This window comes from Pinus tabuliformis, chromosome 4_2 (genome assembly GCF_031772625.1).
Source record: "Pinus tabuliformis cultivar Carrire ecotype Pingquan chromosome 4_2, CPIR1, whole genome shotgun sequence".
NCBI classification, from domain to species: Eukaryota; Viridiplantae; Streptophyta; class Pinopsida; order Pinales; family Pinaceae; genus Pinus; species Pinus tabuliformis.
The window spans coordinates 816,732,026-816,752,617 of NC_142304.1; positions in this window are offsets into that span (position 1 = coordinate 816,732,026).

The following is a 20,592-nucleotide window of genomic DNA, read 5'->3' on the forward strand; positions in this document are numbered from 1 at the left end:
GCTCTTAGTAGACGAGTACAAGTACACCACTTGGCATCTATGAGCTCCTATGGGACAGACTTATAGGATAGGATCTTGTAGGCAGGTCAGCATGATGTTAGGTACAGGGAGATTGTGCATAGGTTGCAACAGGGTATAGGTGCAGGTACAGGTACATGTACAGGTGTAGGTGCACATGGTATGAATTATTGTCTTACAACATATGAATTGGTCAAGTTCTGAGATAGGATATATGTGTCAGACAACAGTGAACTCAAGAAGGTGATCTTGAGGAGTTTCATGCGAAACCATATTTAGGTCACCCAGGTTATCATAAGACACTAACATTAGTGAAGAGATTCTACTATTGGTCGAATTTGAGGAGGGATGTAAAAAAGTTTGTGGCGAGGTGTTTTGTTTGTCAGCGAATGAAAGCAGAGTGTAAGCATCCAGGTGGACTACTATAGCCGATTGCGATTCCAAAGTGGAAATGGGAGGTCATTTCCATGGATTTCATCACAGGGTTGCCTAAGGCAGTGAAGCAACATGATTCCATCATGGTCATTATGGACAGGTTAACAAAGGTTGCACACTTCATTCCAGTGAATTCTACATTCTCAACTAATGATGTGGCATACGTATTCATCATATATGTGGTTAGACTACACAATGTTTTGAAGAAGATTGTGTCAGATAGGGATGCAAAGTTCACTTCCAAGTTTCGGAAGGAGTTATTTGCAGGTTTGGGCACAAAGTTTGCCTTTAGCACAACTTATCATCCGTAGACAGACAAACAAATAAAGAATGTTAACAAGATATTAGCAGACATGTTGAGGATGTATACGATGCATCAACAATGAAAGTGGGAAGAGTATCTCTCTTTGGTAGAGTTTTCATACAACAATGATTATTAGGATTCATTGAGGATGAGTCCTTTTGAGGCATTGTATGGGCAGAGTTGTAACACTCCCATCAGTTGGAGTGATCTGGTTAGCAGACATGGAACCGGAAATGCAGGTGATCAAGAAGAATCTAAAGGCAACACAAGATAGGCATAAAAGCTATGTAGATCATAACAAGTTGTTCAAGGAGTTCCAGGTTGGGGAATAGGTGTACTTGCGCATAAAACCAAAGAAGCGATCCTTGCGGATTGGATCATGTGCTAAGATAATGCCATGGTTTTTTAGATCCTTCAGTATCATTGAGAGGATTGGTCCAGTAGCCTATCGACTTGCATCGCCTCCAACAGTGAAAGTCCATGATGTTTTCCATGTATCTTTTCTTAAGAAGTATGTTAAGGATGTTGATCATGTGATTGATTGGCTTGTATTGCAGGTGGAACCAGATGGAGAATTACAACAGGAGCCTCAATGTATATTGCTGAAAAAGGTGCTCATGCTTCAGAACTGAGCAATCGAGCAAGTTAAAGTGCAATGCAAGCACTTTGGGCTCGATGAAGCTACATGGGAGATGGTAGATCAGATGTGGGCTATGTATCCTTCCTTGTTTTCTGGTTGAGGCAAAGAAACTTTGATATGGTGGTGTGGTATATGCTTTATGGTGGTTTGGTATATGTTTTATATTGGTTTGATATATGCTTTATGATGTTTTGATATATGCTTAGATATGGTGTTTAGTATATGTTTTAACATATGTTTTGGAATATGATTTGATATATGTTTTGGTATATATTTGTGGTAATGTTGTTATATGTACATGTGTATATGGATGTAAATATTGCCATGAGCTATGTTATAAAGATCCACTATGCGGTATGGGTGTTATGTCATTATGATTATGTCGTCATGTTACTATGCTATCATGTGGTTATGTTATCATGATATTATGATATTATGATGTCATGTGGATTGGCACTCAACATGATGATCATTGTAAATACTGTAATGAGTTGTGTTATAAATCTCCACTATGCGGTATGTTGTCATGCTGTCATGATGTTTTGTCTTGAGTAGGTCTTTCATTGTAAATACTACAACGAGATGTGTTATAAAGCTCCATGATTAGTATGTCTTCTATTAGCAGGTTGCTGAGGTATATGCGTGGTTGAACACTGAGGATGGTGTCCCCCAAGGGAGAGGGTTCTGTAACATCCTTGGTGAAAATTCCATGTAATAAAAGTTAAAAACAATAACCACAGTTGATGGAACACTTATTCCAAGCTGAATGTTGGGCAAGACATCCTAGGGGGGTGTTCATTTGATTGTTTATGGCTATGGAAATTGGCAAAGACAATGGATAAGGCTTTGGAAAGGAAAAATGGCATTTTTGGCACATTTGTTTATGAAAATAATGGAAATTAGGAGAAAAGGAAGGTGAAAGGTCACAGGTTACATGTGAGGAGGAAAATAATGGACAACGAAGATAATAGAGGCATGATTCATAAAAATAAAATAATGGACAACGAAGATAATAGAGGCATGATGCATAAAAAGGATTATGAGGATTAGTTGGTAACCTTTTGTCAGTTGAGTTTTGGAGCTCTCTCATTATTCTCTCTCTCTTTCATACTCTTGGACACTTAGAGTTTCTTGGTGAAATTTTGGCATTGGAGGAAGAAAGGGAAAGAAGACAAAATGAAGCAAAGATCAAGTAGGGAAAGGCAGGATTAAGCAGCTACAACAAGCTTCATTGCATGTATCAACTCTCATGTGTATTTTCCTTGCTATATTTGGCATGCATGGCATTGCATGTGGTTCTTTTCTATCATGGCATGGGTTTTTCCAGGTGTAACAATGTTTTCAGCCTAGCCTTGCCATTTCTGGATAGCCATGGTGTGATGGGGTTCTCATGTTTTGGTTGAGATGGATTGCCGAATGGATTCGAAGCTGAGTGGGGTGGATCTCCAAATGATAGAGCACATGGCCTAGTGGTCCCTGAACCAGAATATGGATCACGGTAAAGCCACTAGCCTAGTGACCCCTCAACCACACTGTGGGTTACGGTAAAGCCAAGATTGTGTTGCCTTGGTGGGCCTAGGAATCCTTACCGGTGAATGGCAAGATACATGGTAAAGACAAGAGGTGTTTTGATCTCTATTGGGCCTAGTAATACTAGGTTTGGGATATGCAGTAAATCTTGGACAGTGGGTCTCTGTTTAGGGCCTAGTGATTCAGGTTTGGATTGCGGTAAAGCTTGAGAGACTAGGAGATAGGAAAATTCCTCACGGTGTAGGTGGAGAAATACGGTAGCATCCATGCTTGTTTGGCCTAGTGATCGGGTGGAGATCACGGTAAATCCTGTTATGATGTGTTCATTATGTTGGCCTAGTGTTCCTGGATGGATTATGAGCCTGGTTTCTGTTGATGAGGGTGAGGTGGTTTAGCCTCGGTATGCCCTAGTTGGTTCTTTTGGTTTTAGTTCCACATTCATGCTTGGAATATGGCACGGGGGTGAATGGATGAAGAGAGATTTGGCTCAGCCATTCTATTGTCGGGTGGAATGTGGTAGTCCCATCTCCAGTTGGTTTATTGCATTAATTAATGAGAAAATTCATTCCCTTTATTTCTATGTGCAAAAGTATTGATGTATATTTGGATTTTGATGGTTGATGTTTATGGTAATTTGGTTCCTATTATGTTGGTTATATGTATATTTTATGACAACAAACATGTATGATTCCCAACATGCTTTTACTTGTAAATGAATGGATAGTGTATCTATGTCCTAATAGATGATAATGCAACAAATGACATGAGGGAATAATGGTTCATAGTGATTCTCAGATAAGTATGAGATCCCTACACTTAATTATGTTATTTACACTTGTAGGTTACATGTTGATGATATGTTTGACAAAATGCTTGGGATGACAAGTAGGGGATTGGTTATGTTCTTGTTCATCTTATTGCTTTTGCATCATTGTTTCCCTGTAATTTTAATGATTTCAAGCTATCACTCCATTCTAGGCAGTGGCCTGGGCTCTGGGCCTGAAAAAGTGGCTTAAATCTCGGGGTCACTGGCATAGAATTGGCAATTTTTGTCTCTAGCAGACAATCCTATGAGAGCGACTTTAGGTTGTTGGTCGCTCCCTTGCCCATAACATGACAGTGACTATGGCCTAAGAGATCTAGAACAGTAGTGGGACCCAGGGACAGGCTGTCTAAGTGGCTGACATGTCTCCTGAGGGTTTTGTTACTGATGTTGGATGATTGCGTGTGATGTTTCCATCGATTCCACTTCCTTAAGGTCACATAGGAGGTCAAATCTGATCATAGTAGCTTCTTGTCTCAAGTTTACCCTGGTTGGCATGGTAAGTTGGGTGGATGTGGGAGGAGGGTGTTACATATTTATTAATAGAATTTTGGATTTCACTATATTACTATTCTATCTATTAGATTTCTTTCTGTGTATTTCATTTCCTTTCCTAACTTTCCTTTTGTTCCTAGTACAACTTGGATTAGTGCTATAAAAGAATCTTCCTGTTGATTCTTAATGCATATCCCTAATGATGTTAGGGTACATAGAGTTGGGTCTCGAGCTAGTTTCACTTGGGAATGATCACTCTCCCCAACCCAAGTGGTCTCCTATGGTGAAAGAAAGGATAGATGATAGAGAAGGATATCCTATCAAGTTGTTGCTCAAGGAAGCACTTAGGAAATAAAGGAATGAGATGATGGATAATTTCACCCAAATCCTTCAATGAATAACAACAAAAACCAAGGCACCTTCAACAAGCAACAATTTTGAAGGTGCGAATCCCTTCAATGTACAAGTAAATTTTGATATCCCCTTATTTGAAGGCCAAATAAATGTTGATGCTTTGGAGAAATGGTTAAATTTTCCAGAGGGGTATTACTCTGTCCAAAAAAATTATGATAATAAGAATATCACCTTCTCACTCTTGAAATCCCTAACCCATGTCAAATATAGGTGGGAAGGTTATTGGAAGAGACATAGCAAATATGAGTTTATGATATTCAATGCAAGACCCTCTTGGGAAACTGTTTCTAATTCCCTCAAGAAAGAATTCTACCCTATTGGGAACCATGATGACCAATACACAAGATGGACAGCTTTACGACAAGAGAGAAACCAAACGATGTTGGAGTACATCAATATTTTCCATACCTTGTGCTCAAATTGGGGTATCCATAAACTCCAAATGACATATATTTCTGAGGTACCTTAGTTTCCTAAATAGGTACATCCAAATGGATATGGGTCCTTGAGCATATCATCATTGGGAGTTACTTATCGATATGCTATAAAAATTGACCAGAAATCAGAGTCAAGGAATGCACATGAGCTTAGGTCTATAAATCTACCACAAAAGGCATGCAAAAGGCATCCCTAACTTTCAGAACAAGGGATAAAGCAGGGATACCCAACCTCAAGACAACCAACCCAAGTCTTAGGAAAATACTGATAATGGGAATTCAAAGGACACTGGAAACCGGTGTGAGCTCCATAAAAGCTCCTCGCACAACATTGATGAATGCTACTAAAACAATCATTGTTGGATAAGCTTAAAGAAAATGAAATGGACTTTGGATCAAATTTTGATTCATATCATGGTAAAGGAAAGTGGATCATTAATGTGAAACCCAATGCTACCATCATGACCATGAAGATCCAACTAGAAGATTCAGAGGATCCTGAAAAGGGAGAATTCCTCTTCCATTCGTAGATGTGGGTGAAGGGGACCCCACTAAATTTTATTGTTGATAATGGTAACTAGAAGAACCTAATCTTAACTTAGGTCATCAAGATATTGAAGCTATTAATAGTGTCGCACACCTAGCCGAAAACTTATCTAATTTTTTTATTATTTTTAATCCTTGGCGCCCTAACATTCATAAAAAATCCTACGACATTTAATATTTGTTGGCATTTCAACATATATTCCATGAACTGATACAGACATGTGGCACCCTGTCAAGAGTGTGTGATATTTGTCGGGATTTTGATCAATATTCCATAAACTACTGGGGACATGTGGCACGCTATCAACGATGTGTGATATTTGTTGGGATTTTGATACATATTCCATAAACTACTAGGGACATGAGGCATCCTGTCGTGAACCATTGGTGCCTTCGGCCTACCACTGTGGTCTGACATGTCGTACTACCACATCAACAAAGTATTCATATCACCGGTGGTTTTGTTGCCTTTGGTTTTAATTATTCTCGCCAAGATGTGACAGGTGGCAAGAAATAAGCCAATAATTGATATACTACCCTTTAAACTTGTCCATTCAATATCAATACACTATTATGATACAGATTTATGCAGGAATGAAATGAAACACAAAATTAAATAGAAACACAAAGCTACAACGAAAATTAAAATTCAATTGATTAATAACAAATATTGAAAACTGTTTACATGCAGAATGGAAACAAACTAGCTTAGGTGATGGCAGCTTATCTTTGAGAAGAGATGTGATGGCTACATGCCTTCTTAATTGTGTTACAATGAGGCTCTAAGGCCTATTTATTATTGAGAAACAATGGAAAACCCTAAACATCCAAAAACATAACTCTAGGGGATGAAGCACCAAAAGTATGTGGGTCATGTTGGGGTTAATTAGTACATAAACTTCCCAAGGTCGTAACTTTGGCATACGATCTTTGTTTGACATGTACGATACCTCGCTAGAAATATCTATCCAAGGAATACAAATTTCAACTACAAACCCCTATTGTAAGTTATTGGTTTGCCCATTTTCCCCAAAAAATGTCATTTAGGGCCTCAAAATGACTCTAGAAGTTCAAGACCCGAAAAACTGCCAAAAATAGTAAATTGTGCTATAATTAAGTAAACCGAAAGAAACAATGGTGGGGATCCAAATGGAATAGGAAAGTGGCCACCAATATCCACCTAGATCAGTCCTCCGTCCTTAGAAAGCAATGGTCCCCATTGCGTTAATTGCTTCCATGAGATGGGGAAACTTCTGCTAAGCCTGGTCCCTAGTAAGCCACTTGCCTTGGTGCATGATTTGGACTGCTTTGACAACCCAATATAGTTGGATCTTCTGTTGGTGAGTGTTCTTAATCTGTGTGTCCATGATATGATCAGTTGTGGAATGTTCCATGCAGTCTGGGTTGAGCTATGTTGGTGTTTGTTGTTCTGCAATACCCTATGTGTCCAATAGTAGCAGAAAGTATAATCGAAGGCGGTCCACATTGAACACTGGGTGCAGGCCAAGGAATGGGTGAATGCTAAGCTCGAAAGCACTGTATCCCATAACCTTGGTGATGGTGTAAATTTCGTATCAGAGTGGTTGGATCTTCCGATGGGATTCAACAAGGCGTTCTTTCTGCAAATCCAACCAAACTTTGTCACCCACTTGAAACTTATGTGGCACCCGATGCTGATCATGCGTTAGCTATTAATTCTAGTAGCATCCCTAACCCTATAAAAAAGAAGCTTATTGTTAGAAACACCATCACCCCCAGGATTTATGGGATTCCCAAAATCCATAAAGATGCCCCCCCCCGCCTTAGACCCATTGTCAACACGATTGGTGGGCCCACTTATCCTCTTGCGGAATTTTTAGCGCAAAAGCTCAAGCCCCTTGTTGGCCTTACATAATCCTTTGTTAAGGATTCTGCTTCCTTTGTTAATGAGCTTAAGGATATTAACCTTGATCTTAGGGATATTCTTATCATCTTTGATGTTGTTTCTCTCTTTACTAATATCCCTATCAAATGAAGCAATGGAGGTTATTAATCACATAACCGATCCTAATACTACCAAGTTGGTTGGTATATGCCTCACCTCCACTTTTTTTAGTTTCGAAAGTGAATTCTATGAACAAAATTTTGGAGTAGCCACGGGTTCTCCACTCTCCTCGGTTGTCGTAAACCTGTTATGGAAGACTTTGAATCTAAAGCATTGGCATCTGCCCCTCCTTACCTTAAGCTTTGTAAGTTGGATTCTTTCCTTTTACATCTTAATAGTCAATCTGACTCCATTAAGTTCACAATGGAGACATAAGTCAATGATAACCTTCCTTTCCTTGATGTTCTTATTTCTAAGAAAGGAGATGGTTCATTTTCTCACCAAGTTTTTCGTAAAAAAACTCATACTGAGCAATACCTTCACGCAAGTTCTCATCATTATCCAACTCAAAATTTTGGTGTTCTTAACACTCTAGCTACCCGAGCTCTTAGGATTTCTAATGAGAGTCACTTTCAAGGGGGGAAATCTCATCTCCTAATTTAAAAGAAATAAATAATGGCTATAACAGGCACTTAGGTCTCAAATATTTCCATAACGCTATTAATGGACCTGAGCAAAGGATATATTGAGTTGATTTAGTTAATTGTGTGCATCTCTCGTTCATTCTAGGTACCACAGACAAGATTGCTCACATTCTTAGAAAGAATAATGTTCATACTACCTTTAAGCCCCTTAACACCATCTGTAGCTCCCTTAGATCAGTCAAGGACCAAGTGGACCCTAAGGACATGAAGGGTGTTTATTTAATCCCCTACTCTTGTGGAACACCCTACATTGGAGAGATTGACCGCTCCATCAAACAAAGAATTCAAGAGCATGCAACAGACATCAAGCATAATAGATCTCTCTCTTCTGCCTTAACCGAGCATGCTGAAAAAACTAAGCATCACATATGTATTGAGAAGTCCCAAATCATTCCTAGGATTGATCACTTCCATCATAGGAAGTTCAGGGAAGCTATAGAAATTGAGAAGCATGTTAGCAATTTGAATAGAGACGAGGGGTGGAAGATAAGTAGCAGTTGGATTCCTTCCCTTTCTTCCTAATTTCTTCCTCCTTTTCTTGCCTCTTTTTTTATCGGTCTCTTTCGTTTTTGTCAAATATATATATATATATATATATACATATATATATACTAAATATTTTATCTTTCTTTTTTTAACATATTTGTAATTTAATTAATATGTAAATTAATTTTTATTATCTGATATTATTTATTTTCCTATTTGTTTAGTCTTCACTTATTATTATTATCACTATTTAATACCTCATGGTTATATTAGGCTATTTTCAACTTTTTAAAAAACTAATTCCTTTTATTATTATCATTTTCCTCTTGTTAATGTATTTTTCCTCTTGTTAATGTATTTTTCGTCTTTTGGCTTGATATTCATTCAAATAATAATTTGATATTATTAGTTCTAATGTTAATGTTTTTTTATTCTCTATATATATATAAGAGGTTCCTTTCCTTTAATTCAATTTAATTATTAATGGTTGATTGCTTGTAGCTTTCTCATTTTTGGTATTTTTTCCCTTTTTACTTTTATTCATTTGAATTCTTTTTTAGTTATATTATTTTTCTAGAATTTTATTTTATTGAGTGGTTTTTTCTTTTTCTTTTTCTCATTCATTAATTATTTCTATTAATTTATTACTAATTTATATTTATATATATAATGTTTTTTGATTTATTGAAGTACAATTTCTAACGCTTTAATAAATTATTATTTTAATGTTGTTGACTAATTGATCTTGAATTTCTAACGTTCCTTTTTTATTTTTTTATTGAATTCTCTGAAGCATCTGCTCATTTCCCATTGAATCATATGCTTCATCTATATTTTGGTGATGAACCACAATTGAGATTTTTGAAAAGTTGACCTTGAAAAAATTGATGTGATTAATCCAAAAGAGTCATTATTTATCATGATGAATCACTGAACCCTAAGTTTTGAGATGTCATGAACCTGCTAATAGATGTGCTAGATGCGTTCAATAAACCTGGTTGCTTTATCAACATCAGACTGTGCATGTGCATATTCTGTTTGTGTAGTCACATGAGGCATGGAAACATCAATTAGACACAATGGTTGAAATCCCAGACCCACTTGAAAGGGGTTGCGACTAGTCAAGCTATGGAGAGCTATGTTATAACTTTGTTGCACATATGGAAGGTTGTCATTCTAGGTTTGTGGATGCTTGAATTTGTACATGTGTAGTGTGTGAATTATCATCTTGTTGACGACCTCTGTTTGGCCATCAGTATGGGGATGGAATGCAGTTGACTTTCTGAGCTTTGTGTCCAATAATGTCCAAAGGCTCGACGAGAATGTGCTCAAGAACATGCTATCCTGATTTGATATAATGGTCTGCGGGATCCCAAAATGTACCCACAATTGTTCAAATAAGAGTTTGGCAGTGTCCTCTGTTTTGATGCTCTTTTTGGAGGCTGCCAATATAGGCATCTTAGAAAATATGTCCCTGACCACGAAGACATACTCATTACCATGCTTGGTAGAATGGAGGCCATACAGATAGTCCATGGAGATGGATTTCCAAGACTGGATGGGAGTAGGAAGAGGAGTATATAGGCCTTGCTTCTTGATGGTCGGATTGGTGATGACACAAGAAGTGCAGGATCTAATAATATTTTCCAACATCCTGTCAGAGTTTTGGCCAATAAAAATACATTTGTAGTACGATCACAATTTTCTCTACACCAAAGTGTTCTGCTTTCAAATCAACTTGGCACACTCGCTTGAAGGAACACAAAGGTGTCCCAAGTAGCATAATAATGTGTCTTGGAGGTGGAATTCTGGAATTTGTTTGCCATCCACTAACATCTGGTATGTGGTGGTGAACTCTGGATCATTTTCATATAGTTGTGGCCATCTAGAGTCTCATGGCCACAATAGTTGAGAACAGTTGTCAGTGCTACAACCGAAGGCCGATTGCAAAAATCAAAAACATGATTGGTGCTACCCTTCTTGTATTTAATGTTCAAGTGGAATTGTTGTAGATATGTATACCACTTTTGACAACGGTCATTTTGCAACTTCCCTTATATTTGTATAAACTAAATATGTTGGTGATCTGTGTGGATGACTGTCTCCTTCCCAAGAATATAATGTTTCCATTGCTGACAATCCTACATGATAGAATACATCTCTTTATCATAGGTGGGGTATTTCTGAATTACATCGGAAAGTGTCTCACTATGACAGGCAACTGGATGCCCTTGCTGGGTGAGAACTACACCAATAGCATAGTCAAAGGCGTATGTCTCAATTTCAAATGGTTGTTGCAGGTTTGGAAATGTGAGTACTAGTGCAGAGAAAAGGCGGTGCTTCATCTCAATGAATGCCTTTTATTGCGACTCGAACCAGGAAATTTTTTATTTTGCTCCACCCTTGGTAACTTGACTCAATGGCCAAGTGATATGAGAGAATCCCAACATGAACCTCCGATAAAAATTGGAAAGTCCCAAAAAGTTGCGTAGCTCCATTAGAGTGGTCGAGGTTGGCCAACCCCAAATGACTTGGATCTTAGCCATATCCACATGCACACCTTGCTCATCAATGTACCCAAATATTGGACTCGGCTCATGCCAAAGGTGCATTTCACCAAGTTGGCACATACTTTGTGTTACCATAGGGTTTGAAGGACTTTTCGAATGCGTTGCAAGTGCTCTTCCCAACTCTTGCTAAATATGAGCATGTCGTCTAGATATACAACCACGAATGAGTTGTTGAAGGTCTCCAAGATGTCATCCATCAGCCTCATAAACGTTGCAGGGGCATTTGTCAACCCAAAAGGCATGATTAAACACTCAAAAAGACCTTCCTTATATTTGAAGGTAGTCTTCCATACATTTGTGGGTTCTATTGGATCCTCTTGATAGCCACACTTCAAATCGATTTGGTTGAAGTACTTGGCCCCCTTGAGATGGTCAAGAAGGCCATCATTTAGTGGGATTAGATACCTATTCTTGACAATGATTTTGTTTAGTGCTCGAAAATCAATACAGAGCCTCTAGGTACCATCCTTCTTCTGTACAAGTACAATCGAGCTCCCACAATGTGAGTAACTTCGTCAGATGTGCCCTTTTTGTAGAAACTCTTAGATCTGCCGCTTGATTTCTTCATTTTCCATAATGGAGAGGTGGTATATCAACCCATTGGGTAGAGGTGCTCCAAGAGTCAGATCGATTGAATGCTTGACCTGACAGTCGAAAGGTACCCCTGTGGGTGAGGAGAAGATGTCCCTGTATTCTTTCATAGCCTTATCCACTTGCTTCTTCTGCGTGGAGGAACCCTTCCTTTGGGCCATGGATGTGGCCACGATCTTACCCTTACTTTGAGAGAAAATTATAAAGAAAAAATAATTCTTGATCTAGGATATGATCTTACTACATGGCTTAGTAGATATCAAAGAGATGGTGGTAGGCGGGGCTACCTCCAATATCCTATACAACTTATTTACCAAAGTAATAATAATAGTGTGAGGCCTAGACTCATACACAACATGATGCTTCCACAAGTATGGTTGTCCTAAAAACACATCACAAACTTCAAGAGGAGAACCATCACACAATACCTCATTTGTGAACGTCTTGATGTTGTAGGGAAGGCGACATTGCTGGTTGACATGAAGATATCGTCCTTGGTGGAGCCACTTGATGGTGTATGGTTGTGGGTTTCATGTGATCGATAGGACAAACCTCTTAACGAGCTCTGTTGAGATGAGGTTATTTTGGCTCCTGCTGTCAACAATGAATTGCATTGGATACCTCTTCACCCACATCTATAAGTGGAAGAGACACTCCCCTTCCTCTGGATCTTCGGGCTCAATATTCTGGACCTTGGATGTGTCAATAGTGGCACTAGACTCCACATCGATAATATGATTCCCTTTGTCACTCCCCTTGTCAGGTTCTGACTCAGAGTCGGAACATGCATCTGCCTCTGCAGCCTTCAACTTGGCCACTAGTGACTGCTTGACGTGACACTCACTTGTGTTGTGAGTGGGGTTATTGTGGAACTCACATCACTTTCTTATGTCCTTCTTCACCTTTTTGGTGTTATTATTTGCTTGCAGCTTTGAGGGGTTATATTGGGACACTCTGCCATAGATTTGTACTTTGTTATGCGGTTTGGGGGTGCCCTTTCCCTGCTTCATATTCACAGATCCAAAGTCTCACTTCTTTTGTTTAAATTTGTTCTCGATCTTGATGGAATATTGGTATGCAGCACCAAGCAAGGAGATGTCCAGGATCTCCATCTCATCCTCGATATAGTTGTGTAGACAGTCACGGTACTTGAGTACCAAATGCAGCTCAGAATCCTTGATACCCAACTTTGTGTAAAGGGTATAAAAAATATTTGTGAAATTTGGCACATGTTGCTCCCTTCCTTGCCGCAATTTGGTCCATTTTATGTACTTATCTTCATAGCTCCCGATAGGGTAATATTATTCCTTGATGGCATCTTGGAAGGAGTTCCAAGTGGGTGTGACTGAAAACAGTGAGGGTTCCCTCTCGTCCTTCTACTCATTGTAGGCTTCCCACCATTCCTTGACGTGGGTGGCAACTTTGAGGAGTGCAAAACTAATATTTTCCCTACCAGAAGTGATTGTTAGATGAAGACGCGTCGCCTATTAGCATATGCCAAAGGATCTAGGAAAAGTTGTCCCTCATCTCGTTCCTTTTTCGCTCGAGAGATTCTTTGAGCAGTTGTTTGATAGGATCTCCTACTCCCTCATATTTCTTTTCTTCCACCATGGGAGGCCATCAGTGTCGGAAAGGACAGTCTTGGAAGGTCTCAACCAGTTCAAGTACCAACACCTTATAACCCGACCTTGTTAGGGACATGCACAAAAACAGAGAAAGAGAAGACCACTATGGTACCATTGATCCAAATTTATGCAAGAAAGAAATGAAATATAGAATTAAATAGAAACATAGAGCTACTGTGAAAACTGAACTTCAATTGATTAATAACAAATATTAAAAACTGTTTACATGCAGAAGGGAAACAAACTAGCTCAGGGGATGGTAGCTTATCTCTGAGAAGAGATGTGACAGCTACATGCCTTATGAACTATGTTACAAAGAGGCTCATGGGCCTATTTGTTATTGAGAAACAATGGAACACCTTAAACATCCAAAAACCTAACCCTAGGAGATGAAGCGCCAAAAGTTTGTGGTCCCGGTTGGGGTTAATTGGTACATCAACTTCCTGGGTCGTAACTTTGGCATACGATCTTCATTTTACGTGTATGATACCTAGTTAGAAAGATATATATGACTACAACTTTTGAGTACAAACCCTTACTGTTGGTTTTGGGTATGCCTATTTTCCAAGCAAACAAAAAAATGTCGTTTAGGAACTCAAAATGGCTTCGAAAGTTCAGGACCTGAAAAAATGGCTAAAAATAGTAAATTGTGCTACAATTAAAGAAATTGAAAGAAACAATGGTGGGGATCGAAGTGGAATAGGAAGTTGGACACCAATATCTACCTAGATCATATTCATATCTAATGGACAAGACACTGCTGGCTATTTTTGATGATATGGATTAAATTGACCATTGTAATGTCCCTTTTTTTGGACATTGGGAAAAGAGAATATCTCATTACCCTAGCTTACAAATTAAAATTAATTACATGCTATGAGAGAATTAATTAATTAAAAATTGACTAAAGAAAAGAGAAATATTATAATTCATTTTAGTAAAATAAGAAAAACACCCATGATATTTGAATGGCCCTTTGTATCCTGATAGGTCGAAGATGAGAGTTCTTACCATTTGTTGTTGTTGAGTTGAGCTTTTGGAGCTTGTTTGTATGACAACCCACATTCTGCAGAGTATTAGTTTCGGTGGTTAGTTGTCCACCCTCGATGATATAGTGAGGAGGGGTTTCAGTATTTAGAGATATACCCTAGCCACTCAAAACGGAGGGATAAAATCAAATCTACTCATTGGGCTTAACATGGAGATCACAAGGACAGGTCAATCAAATCTCTTGCAAGGGCATAACGTGGAGGAGATATTGTCATCCATTCAGATATCTTACTTGTGTTTTAACTAGTTCTGTTGAAAATGCAACAAGATGATGGAGCTTAGTGAAAAGAAGTCGCCTTCACTAAGTGGGCCCACAGGCTATTTTTGGCGCAAAGTCTATTTTTAGACATATGGATCATGGTCTATGAGTTGCAAGATGCTATTTATAGATGATTGGTCATGTTGGTAAAAATAGATGGACTTCTATTTTTAGACATATGGGCGGATTCTATTTTTAGACTGCAAGTCAAAAAATAGAACAGTCGAATATTATTAGCTCTTAATAATATTTGGACTATAAACATTATCTTATCCTCTTGCAGCACTTCAGTTCGAGCTACGGATGTGGCACATGCAACTTCCAGAAGGAAATACACTTTTCCTATGGGTTAGTTGAGCTATTGCATGATGGACTTCAGTTAGAACTCAAGTGATTGAGTTTGGTGGAGTTGATTGAGGAGTTGATGGAGTTGTGTTCAGTTTGACTTAGTTGAACCAGTTGTATTTAGTCTAACTGCCAAATACACTAGTGATGAGTGATGTGAATTAATTATTAATTCATTCACTAATTATTAACTCATAAATCAACTAAAGGATTCATCAGTTAACTCAGTGCATGGACAGTTCAGTGGAGACAAGTGTTAGAGGTGGGTGAAAGGGTGAGACTACTATTAGTTGTGACTATAGTTGTGCATGAGATTTGCACAATCATTGATTGAGATTGCCAATGAGGATTGCGCAGTACAAGCCAAGGGAATTTGAACTTGGATCTGATCTATTCTCAACTTGGATTGCGCAGTAGAGGCAAGCAAATAGTGGAGGAGATTTGAACCCATGACTTGTTCAGATCTGAGCTAGTTTGTGTGTAGCAGGTGGAGATAGTACTGAGTACTTGTGAGGAGTATTGTACTATGTATTGTTAGATGTTCTCTATCATTATAATATACAAATAGTTGGGGGTTTTCAGCCGTATGCTTTCCCCATTACATACTGTGTTGATATGTGTGATTGATGTTTCAATGTGCGCATGCGATTGTTTTTAATTCCGCAAATTGATGATCAATGGTAGAGGAGGTTATGCATTATGCATGCATTCCACAAATAGTGTATAATCAGGATAATCTCTGTGAATAAGTGTTATATTATTCAAAATTTCTACAAGTTCTCATCCAGATTTGACATGTAATATCATATTCCATTTAAAAAAATAAGGTTGAGTTTTTGATAAATATTGTATGTGTTTTTCTTGCTAAGTTTTTGCAAAAGTGCCATTGTGTTATTTAATTTGCGACAAATTTTTTGTTGTTGTAAATTTTCTGAAGAATGATAAAGAGAATATTTACCAATTTTTTTAGAAAACACTATAAAAGGATATTACAATGGTATCAGAGTTAGTTTTCTTGCCATCTTGATGAAATTAGTAATGGAAGTATTATCATATTCTTCCAAAGCGAGAAATTTTCATGTAGGTTGAAACCCTAGCCAAATATTATTTGCAAGTCAATCTCGTGGCTAAGGAATCAATTCAAAAGGGTGGATTTATTAAATTATTTGCATATTGTAGGGGCCAAGATTAATTTGTTTGAGGTCTAAATAATCTGAGTACAAATGTTGAGCACCTTAATTTCATTGTAACCGAGTTACTTCAAGAAATAAGGTTTAACAAGGTCATATTTATTAAAACTATTGGGATTTGATTCTTACAGTTTGTGGGCAAAATTCAAGGGTTTCTCAAGGGGAAAAATTTCCAAGCCGAATTTTTGAGATAATAGGGTTGGGTTTGTTGAGACTTTTGAGGCCAATTTCTATAGTTTGTGAGCCAAATTGGAGGGTTCCTTACCAAGTCAATTTCTAAGATAAAATAGGGCCGAATTTTGTTGAATTCATGGGAAAACATTGAGGGATTCTTACCAGGCTAATTTCTAAATAAACAGGGAATTTTATTTTTTTGAATTTGTGGGCTAAATTTTAGGGTTCCTTACCCAACCAATTTATTAGATAAAATAAGGCCGAATTTTGTTGAATTCACATGCTAAATTTGTGGGTTCTTTACAAAGTCAATTTTTGAGATAAAATAGGGCCAAATTTTGTTGAATTCACCGGCAAAATTTGAGAGCTCCTTACCAGGCCAATTTATGAGATAAAATAGGACAAAATTTAGTTGAATTCATGGGCCAAATTTGAGGGTTCCTTACCATGCCAATTTTTGAGATATAATAGGGTTGAATTTTGTTGAATTTGTGGGTCAAATTCAAGGGTTTTGTTGTAGCGGTTGCAACACCCTCCAAAATTTTGGCCTACGCTTAAATTTCAGAGCCTACTGTGGATCCCTTGTTTGATCATTCCTTAGTCACTTATTGGTAAGCTAATGATCTCAATATCTCCTCTTTGATCTTAAGAGTCGTTCATGCTTTTATCTTGATATAATATGTGTCATCTTTGGGCATGGGGACTGTCGCTTGTCATGCAAAGGGAAGTTTGTTTTTCTTCAAGGGAAAATATTTGTGAGAATGGGTTGTCCTCACCACATAGACATGTTTCGCATTCATTTCACGCACTCTTGCACAAGTGTTGCCTTTATCCTCAAACTCTGCCATCGGAGCCACACTTCTCGTAAGTTGATCAAGGGTTGTTGCATTCAAAAAATTATGTTTTTATATGTTTTGGATGGTATATGTTGTGTCATTAAGTGTTCTAGTGTGTGATAGTAATCAAGTTCTATCATTATTCACATCAATTCCACCGATCCCACACTTCAACCAAATTTCGGAGTTCCCCTGGCAACCTAGCCTCATCCAGCTGTCCTGAACTACGCACTTCACACCTACAACCCTCAAGATTTTTCCCTTGCCTGCTGGAACTGTGTAATGAACAAAAAGCCCAGCCTCCCTTGACATCCAAAACTGTGCAATGATTTCCTCCAGTGTCCTTTCCTCAGCTAGAACCCATTGTCTCTAGAAACTGCGCAGTTTCGTCCCTCAGGCATCTCAGCTGCCTAGTCCACCTTGCCCCCTGAAAGTGTGCGGATGTGTCCTCCTAAGGTCTCATCCCACAACAGTCACTTCCTGCTTAAAATACGCAATTGTGTCTCTCAGTGGCCACAAATAAGGATGACATGCTATATGACTCTCAAGGAGCTGAAGAGAAAGATAAGGAGACCAAGGAACCTAGGGTATGATAGAAGATTGGGAATGCATGAAGACCATTTGATGCATAACCCTTTGGAGGGTAGGTATGGAAAACAAAGAACATCTTTTGAAATATAGCTCTTAGTGTAGCATGAAGGACTGCTTATCATTGTCATATCATTATGTCTTAAGTGACATGCATGGTTGCAAGCTCTAACAATCATTCCATGTGTTTCCTCTAAGTGTCTTGCTCCCTTTCGCTTGTTGGATCAACTACCATCTTTTGGCATGTTTGGTTGTTATGTCATGTTTGCGAGCCTTTCTGGTGACCTCAAAGGTTGGTCTTTGTGTATACAAGTTGTCCTAGCCATATAAACACCTGTCGCACTCATACACAAATTTTTAAGCACTATCGCACAACTGTCGTCACGGTTGCCGTAAAGTTTATCACAAGTGTCGCACTTGTCACTTTTTGTTTTAGATAGTCTCACAGAGGATAATGCTTTGTCTTGTTGTTCTGGTGGTCTACGTTATCATGTCGTCAAAGTACAATAAGTGTGTGATCACAATTTCAAGTTCCTCACAAGTTAATTTGCCTCCCACACTCAACCATTTTCCTAAAAATTCTTCCGATCGGACAACTCTCTTTCACTAGACCCCGACTGAGCTACACACTGCACAGTATTAGTCCTCAATCTTGTTTATCTTCTACCTAGAACTATGCAGTGCGCAAAGAATTTCCCCCAGGGCAGTTGCACTACACAATCCCAGAGTTGAGCAGCATGCCTTCCTTCCCAGAATTGTGTAGACGTTGCCTCAAGCTTAACCTGAACTACGCATTTCGCTAAATTGGTCATCAAGCCTCCTCTCTACCTATTGGAACCCCGCAATGCGCAGAGAACTTAGCCTGCTTTGCCTCCTGTTAGGGTCCTATGATTCATAGGATCAAATGATGATTGAATGTTTCCTTTCAGTGTTTCTACTTGTAAATAATATTGCATATTGCAAATGATTTCCAAAAAAAGATATATAAATAAAAATAGAAAATGAAAAGAGGGTATATATATAAAAAACAGAAAAAGAAAAAGAAAAAAGAAATGATAAAAGAACCCCACAGAAAAGGAAAAAATGTGAAAGTGATGCTAGTTGAAGTGCCACTGATAGTACAATAAACTTTGAAGAATAAATCCATGAAATTGTGTGCAGCTTTTTCAATGCGCCACAATCCTTTTTCTTGTTTGAAACATACTTTTTAATCATGTTCAAGCAATTTTCAATTTGTGTCAATTAGATTAGAATGAATAAATTAGCAAAATAGCGTAATCTTGGCTAAGATTAGATTAGGTAGATCAGGTGAATAAATTAATCCAACTGTGTAATATGGATTAATGCAATTGTTAGATTAGTTTTCAATAGGTGTTTAGTCCTTTAAATTGCAAAATAAATAAGGATTTACACTCCTAAATGCACCCTGGTTACTTTTAGTTGGGTTAGCTTAGGGGAAAATTGAATTTATCTTAAAGAGTGCTATATGTAATATTATTGGCCAAAGTTTGGACCTTATTGTAAAAAATATATATGCGCGATGTGACATTCTATCATGGGCATTAAACCTCACCAATCTTCCTCGCTCCTGATCATGATCCTTTTTCATCGGACGACTCCCAGGCCTTTCGCCCCCCCGCCCTCCATGTTTCCCTTTCTTGGTGAGGGGTTCGAAAAAGTAGTTTCCACGCTGGGCCTTGCTGCTACGTGTCCATCTCCCATATTTTCACACCCCCCCTCACTTACCACTAACCACTCCTACCCCCCTCTGAAAATCGCTCAGCCCGCGCCATTTCTCGCCAATGGTCTAGCACCTTCCTTCGCTTATTGCTCACCCCGCGCCCTTTCTCACCAATGGTCTTGCACCTTCCTTCGCTTATTGCTCAGCCCGCGCCCTTTCTCGCCAACGGTCTCGCGCCTTCTTCCGCCTATCACTTGGTGCCACATCAATTAATCGTTATGCCCTCCCGTTGCGACTTCCTTCCCTTGAAGTTTTTTTTTTGTTGCAGAGTAAATGTTCCTCCAAAACAATTGTTTTGGCCAAACGGTCCCACTCGATTGCGAACCTATAAATCTTCGATTTCACCTTCGATCACACTCTTTCCTCACTCTCATACTTTCACAGTGATATCAATTTGATCTCTCCTTTCTCTCACCTATGATATATTTCTGACAAAATAATTTCCCGCAAGTTCTCTTTCCCGTGCAATTAACACTTTCATCCTCTACAATTTTACACCTAATTATTACAATGATCCCCAAAACCAAAATTGATGCCACTGTGACAAACCCGATGCTTGCTCCCTTTATGGATTTAGACTACATTCCCTTAGCTGATAGAGACTATAAAATTGCTGAAACACAGTGTGAATTTGACCTCTTTGAATTACAGGACTGGTTTCGAGACACCTACTTAGACCAATCAGATGAAATTAGGCTTTGGCAATCTAGACTACTCCTATTCATCTTATTATTTACCTGAATTCTTCCTGAAGTGCCATGCCTCTTATCTCTCAAGAAAAAGAGCCATCACCTCCTCTAATGGTGAAATCATTTTCACCATTACCCCTGAGAATATAAACCAGATGTTGCAAGTCCCACATAGTGAATCCCTGACTCCCTTTTCAATTAATGCTCTTAAAGAAATTTACCAAAAGCTCACTTTTCC